Genomic DNA, 6,910 nt, shown 5'->3' with positions numbered 1-6,910 from the left:
CGTGTTCTTCCTTTTTCGTTTTCTAATTCCAAGTCTTTGCATATTTTATTATAATATTTGGCTTTATCTTCTCAAGCTTATCTTTGAAATTTTCTGTTCAGCTCTTGTACCTCCTCATTTCTTCCATTTGCTTTAGCATCTCTATGCTGGAGACCAAGTTTTAGTCTCTTCTGACATCATTTTGACCTTTTCCTTCTTTCTTGTCTTCTTAATAACTTTTTGTTCTCTTCACGTATGATGCCCTTTGATGTCATCCTGCAACTCTTCTGGTCTTCAGTCTTTAGTTTTTAATGTATCAAATCTGTTCTTCAGATGATCTCTAAATTCAGGTTAGATAAGTTCAAGTTCATATTTTGGCTCTCGTAGACTTGTTTTCATTTTCTTCAGCTTCAATTTGAATTTGCATATCAGTAATTGATGGTCTGTTCCACAGTCTCCCCCTGGCCTTGTTTTCACTGATGATATTGAGCTTTTCCATCTTCTCTTTCCTCAGATGTAGTCAATTTGATTTTTATATGTTCTATGATATTAGGGAAGTTTCATTTGAACAAATCTTTATCAACTTTCTCAGTGCTTTTTGGTCTCTTCTTATTCTGGAATTATGATTGCCTGTTCGTTATTCTTCTTGATATTTTGATCAATTGATTATGTGCCGTGGAGTCTGTTCAGTCTCATAATGACCCTGTACAGGCTTTCAGAGGCTCTAAATCTTTACAGGAGCAGAAAGCCTCATCTTTCTCCCATGGAGCAGCTGATAGTTTCCAACTGCACCCTTGTGGTTCGCAGCCTGATTCGTAACCACTACGTGTCCCACATCAGACTTAGGCTTTTATTTGTAATATTGTCTTTATTGATGATTATACCTCTTGTTGTTGTTAAGTGCCATTGAGTCGGTTCCGACCCATAGCGACCCTGTACAGGGTTTCCGAGGGTGTAAATCTTTACGGGAGTAGAAAGCCTCATCTTTCTCCCGCGGAGCGGCTGGTAGTTTCGAACCGCTGACCTTAAGGTTCGCAGCCCGATTAGTAACCACTACGCTACCAGAGCTCCTTGATTATACCTCTACCAGATTAATATTAAGAAATTTGCCTTCAATCTCACTAATTCTATCCTCCATTGTTTCAGTTCTATTCCTTTGTCTTTCCAAAGGGTTACTATTTCTTAAATTTTATTAGTTGTCTGAATTTCTATTTGCTTTTAATGTGTGGATTCTAATATTTCATTTGTTTTTTCTTGTATTATTGTTTTTTAAAATTCTTTGAAGTTTTGTCTATGTTTTCCTGAGATGATCTGCCTCTTATCCATTGAAGTCATCTAAGTATAATTCCTTTGAATTCTTTATCAATTAGTTCTAATAGCTTTTCTTCCACTGGAAAATTTTCTGCGTCTGTATTTTGATTACTGTTTGATACATCATGTCCTGTTTTTGGTTGTTGTTTTATGCATGTGAGTTGAAGTCTGATTTCTCTAAGACATCCTATTGTTAATTTATTGATCGTATGTTGTTTACTTCACCTTTTCTTTTTTTTTTTTTTTTTTTTGCCTTGTTTTAATATATTTGTATGGCAGGGCAGATGTGTTGTTCTGTTTCCTAGTTTGGCAGCACTAGGACAGTTCACCACCAGTCTCTGCTTTAGTTTGTTAGCAGGTGGAAATGTGGGCAGCAGTCCTGATGACTGATCATGCAGAGCAACTGAGGATAGGTTGCGTGGGTATGGGCTTCTTGCTGTCTTTTGTCAATTTAGTGTTGCTGGAGTTGGTGGTTGCACTCAGAATAATACTTCTTTCTATGCTGATAAGATTTTTTTTTTTTTTTTTTTCTTAGTGCTGGTATAATAAAAATACTACAAGCGGGTGATTTTAACAAATAGACACCTATGAGAATGCTGTTTCTGTCCACTTTCGGGAAAATTATTATCTTAATTTCTCTTGGCAGCCCTCCTTGGAATTAATAGGCTTGTGAACTGATCTGCCTTCCTGGTATAAAAGATAGTGTGGCTCTTCACCCTTTGTCCTTGTTTCTCTTATCCTAATCTGCTTTTTTTTTTATAACTGAAAAATAAATAGGTTTAAGATACATTCTACACTGATACTGCTCATTAACAGAATAGAGAACACCCTATTCTCAAATGAGGTTACATCCACAGGTGAAGGGGTTAATTTTGTATCCAACACATATTTTGAGAAAGACATAATTCAATCCATAACCTAAGAGTGAGAAAGAATAACAACAGATAGAGCTAAAGTTCACAGATATAGCCCAAGTGTAGCAAACAAACTCTAAGCTTCTTGTGTCTACAGCCTCATGTGGAACCCTGTCATGAGTATGGGCAGTGCTTGTGACTTTATTTTGGGCCACAGAATCTGGCAAGGTTGATGGAATGTCAGTTCTGTGATTATGTTACATAGGATTATAGCACCCATTTTTCTAGAACTCTCTTTCTTGTGCTGGCTTTAAAGAAGTAAGCCATCATTCTGTGAGATGCTGAGCAGGGACAACCACATGGCAAGGAATTGATTATGCCATATGGTCAATGTTATTGCTGTTAGATGCTGTTGAGTCAGGTCTGACTCATAGCAACCTTATTCACAACAGAACTAAACATTGCCCAGTCCTGTACCTCCTCACAATTGCTGTTACATTTGAGCCCATTGTTTTTGCCATGATGTCACTACGTCTCATTGGAGATGTTTCTTCCTGTTTTTCCCTTTTAAATAGTTAGCAAGATACTAAAGTTCTCAGTTTGGCAGCCTGCTAATAACTGAGATCTTCCATTGTCTACAGGAACTTTGAAATTTATTATTTCTCAGTCAAATTTTAATGAAACCTTAGTGCTAGTCTTAATGGTAGCCTTGGAGAGGACCCAGCTAAGCTCTCCATAGAATCCTGATCCACAGAAACTGACAGATAATGAAAGTATATTGTTTTACATTGTTATATTTGTAGTAATATAGTAATGTAGCAATAGATAACTGAGACATCAGGTTTGTGACTTGGGGGGACTTAGATAATTCTGGCATTATCCTGAGAAAGAGAATCCAAGGCTGAGCTGAAGATGTGGAAAACAGGATTAGCTCAATTTGTGCATGTTGAATTTGAGGTGGATATGGTTGTCCAGATGTAAGAAGTCCAATAGGAAGCTAGGTATATGACTCTAGAGTTTAACACAGAGGACTTGACTGGAAATAGAGACTTGGGAGTCATGAGTTCTTATAGATTGCATTCATTGGGAGCAGACTCTCAGATGGAAATTCATGTACAGGAAGTTTATTAGGAATGTTCTTAGGTCAATACTCCATTGAGAAAGGGAAGGATCAGGATTGGATTCAATACAGGTTTACCTGACCCCATAGGGAACTCTGATGTTGGTATAGCCCTGTGAGAGGATGGGACTTTATTCCTCCAAATTGTCAGCTATTGCATTCACACTGGCCCCAAGAAAGTGCAATCTTAAATGAGATAGATGTTACTCACTTGGAGAGGGCTGACATTTGAGGATGACTAACTGACAGCACTCCCAGCATACAGTGGACTAAACCCTTCCATACTAAAGGCATTAATCATTGTGTCTCCTACATTAGCAACTAAGGCTAGGACTATGGTTGTGAGTTCCCAAAGGAAGCTGAGGAAAAAAAGAGAAATAGATATGGAATCATGAGGAAGCTGGGAATACTCTGAAGAAAAGGATGGGAAGATAATTATTAATACTTAAATTAGTGGGGACATTAGAAATTATGTAAATTAAGCTAAAGTTTGTGTAAATTGAGAAGTCAAAGGTTTGGTAAAGTAAAGATAAATCTTAAATATAGTTTTATGGTAGTATAAAACACTGCAGACAGATTTAAAAACAAATAAAATCAGGATTATTCTTTGACTTCATATAGTATAAATGTATGTGTGTGTAGTTATTTTAAAATAATAATGAAGTCCTTATTTCTTCTTACTACTCACTGTGACACCATGAAAGGAGTGTATGCGTACTGCACTGGATGCCACTGTTAGAGGAAGTGAAGTGAAAATAACAACATATGAAACTTTTGTGCAGTGTTTCATCAGAAATATATTTTTTAATTAAAATTTCCTGTAATTGTAACAACAGAAATATTTTTTGTAAATCAAATGTATGTGCATCAATATACCTAAAAGGCTACACATGTGTGCTAATTTACCTTTGAACCTTTTAACATGGTCCAGTCAGAGCTGTCATTACTACTCAAATACACAGACACTTCAAGTCATGTGATTTCATCAGCACAGCTATTAGCAGTGCTTTTATTTTCCTTGTTGTATTTCTATTTCATAGTGGCAATTTTTATCAAATTTTCTGGTGCTTTAGTTATAATATTCTAGTAATTAGTATTTGGAAACCTTCATCATTATGATTTTTTTAGAATGAAACAACAATTAAAGGAAGCCCACCCACTGTCGTTGAGTCAATTCTGACTTATAGCAACACTCTAGAGGTTTTCTGAGGATGCAAATCTTTACACGAGCAGAAAGCTTCTCATCTCTCTTCTACAGAGCGGCAGGTAGATTTGAGATGTTGACCTTGTGGTTAGTACTTCAATGAGTATCCTACAATGCCTCCAGGGCTCCTTAAATTAAGGAAAAGAAGAAAAAACAAAAATGACTTCCACTTCAGTTACTAATAATATTGCAATTAATAATGTTTTAATTCAATGTGGAAGCATTTTACAAAACAATTTTGTTGTTAGTATTCACATTATCTAAAAAAAAAAAATACATTCAAGCAATTGACCACTATTTTGTTGTTGTGAAGTACCGTCGAATATATTCTGACCCATAGCAACCCAGTATAGGGTTTCCAAAGAGCATCTGGTAAGCTTGAACCACTTGAATGATTCTCCTCAGGATTTTGTTCATTTGTAGATAATTTCATCCTAAAAAAATATTATTTGAATACAAAAAAGGAGCAATTCAATAAATACTTGCTGAATTGATAGAGTTCTACTCTTATCCTATCTTCTAGTGATTTCTTAATATGCTATTTAGACTTTATTTCCTACTGTTCTATATTACTGCTGTTGTTATTGGTTACCATCAAGTTGATTCTAACTCATAGTGACCTCACTACTCTATAGGTTTTTAGAAGCAGAATGCCATGCCTATCTCTGAGGAGCTTTGGGGTGAGTCAGTTTGTAGTGTCAGCCAGAGACCAAGCAGTAATTAAAGTTGATATGCAATGAATTAACTGATATAATTAATTTATGTTTATATCCACTCATTTAATTGTGTATCAGGTATGCCATTATTTGTCCTAATTTATAATTGAGGATCCATCATCATATGTCAGTCTGCCAAACTCTGATGGCTTACGTGTTGTGATGATAATGGAAGTTATGTCACCAGTATTTTAAGTAAATTCCAGCAGGATCACTCATAGTATAAAGGTTTCAGATGAGCTTCCATACTAAGAGAGATTAAGAAAAAACAGAGACAGATTACTTCTGAATATTTTATCATAGATAACCTTATGAATAGAGTGGAATACTACCAGATAGCACCAGAATATTGAAACATGATGGAAAGCACCACAATATAGTTAGATACAGTGCCGGAAAATGAGCACCTCAAGTTAGAGTACTCAAAATATGACTAGGGAATAGCTGCCTTCTCACAGTAGAGTTGACCATGATAACATAAATGGAGCAGAGATTTCTGGAACTTCATTTGCTGATGAGACACAACTCAAATGGAAGAGAAATAACTGTAGACATCCATTAATAATCAGAACATAGTATACAAGAAAATTGGAAGTTGTCAGACATGAAATGGAATTAATTCAAGGTATGAGGGAGTCTTGGTATGATGCTGTCGGATAATGTGCTGGACTACAAGGCCAGTTTGAACCACAAGGTCAGAGGTTCAAACTCACCAGTTACTCCTTGGAAACCCTACACAGGGTCATTATGAGTCAGAACCAACTCAACAACACTTAGCAACAACAACAACAACAACAGAGAACTGAAATGGACTGGCATTGATCATTTTGAATCCGACAACCACATGGTTTAATATGATGGGGTAATACATTGGAGACGAGTGAAATTGTATTAATCATCAAACAGGACATATCAAGATCTACCATGAAATGCAGAGATGTCTGTGATAGGATAATATCCATATACCTAGGTTCCTGGCATGGTGCTGTAGGTTAATGCACTGGACAGCAATGTCAGTTTGAACCACAAGGTCGAGGTTCAAGCTCACCAGTTGCTCCTTGGAAACTCTATACATGATGGCTATAGGTCAGAACCAACTTGATGGCACTTAACAACAACAACAATGACCAGTTAATAAAACTATTATTCAAATTTAAGCACCAACCACTAATGCCAATGGTTGTGATGATGAAATTGAAATAATATACCAAATTCTTCAGTATAAAATTGGTTAAACATGTAGTCAAGATATAGTGATAATTTCTGGTGATTGGAATGCAAAGTTGAACACATAGAGGAAGGATCAGTTATTGGAAAATATGGCCTTAGTGATAAAAATAATGCTAGTGATCACATGATAGAGTTTATCAAGACTAATGACTTGTTCATTGCAAATAACTTTTTTAAACAACAAAAAAGATGATTGTACTCATGGACCTCACCAGATGTAAAGCACAGCAATCAGATTGACTACATCTGTTGAAAGAGACAGTGTACATGCTCCATATCATCAGCTAAAAAAAGGCCATGGATAGACTGTGGAATAGATCATCATTACTCATGCAAGTTCAGACTGAAGCTAAAGAAAATTTAAATAAGTCCATAAGAGCCAACATATGACCTTGATATATCTCACTTGAATGTAGAGATCATCTCAAAATCAGATTTGAAGAATTAGACACTAATGACCAAAGACCAGAAGACCAGAAGAGTTGTGGGATGACAT

This window comes from Chrysochloris asiatica, unplaced genomic scaffold (genome assembly GCF_000296735.1).
Source record: "Chrysochloris asiatica unplaced genomic scaffold, ChrAsi1.0 scaffold00093, whole genome shotgun sequence".
In the NCBI taxonomy this organism is placed as follows: domain Eukaryota; kingdom Metazoa; phylum Chordata; class Mammalia; order Afrosoricida; family Chrysochloridae; genus Chrysochloris; species Chrysochloris asiatica.
Note: the sequence above shows the minus strand (reverse complement) of the source record.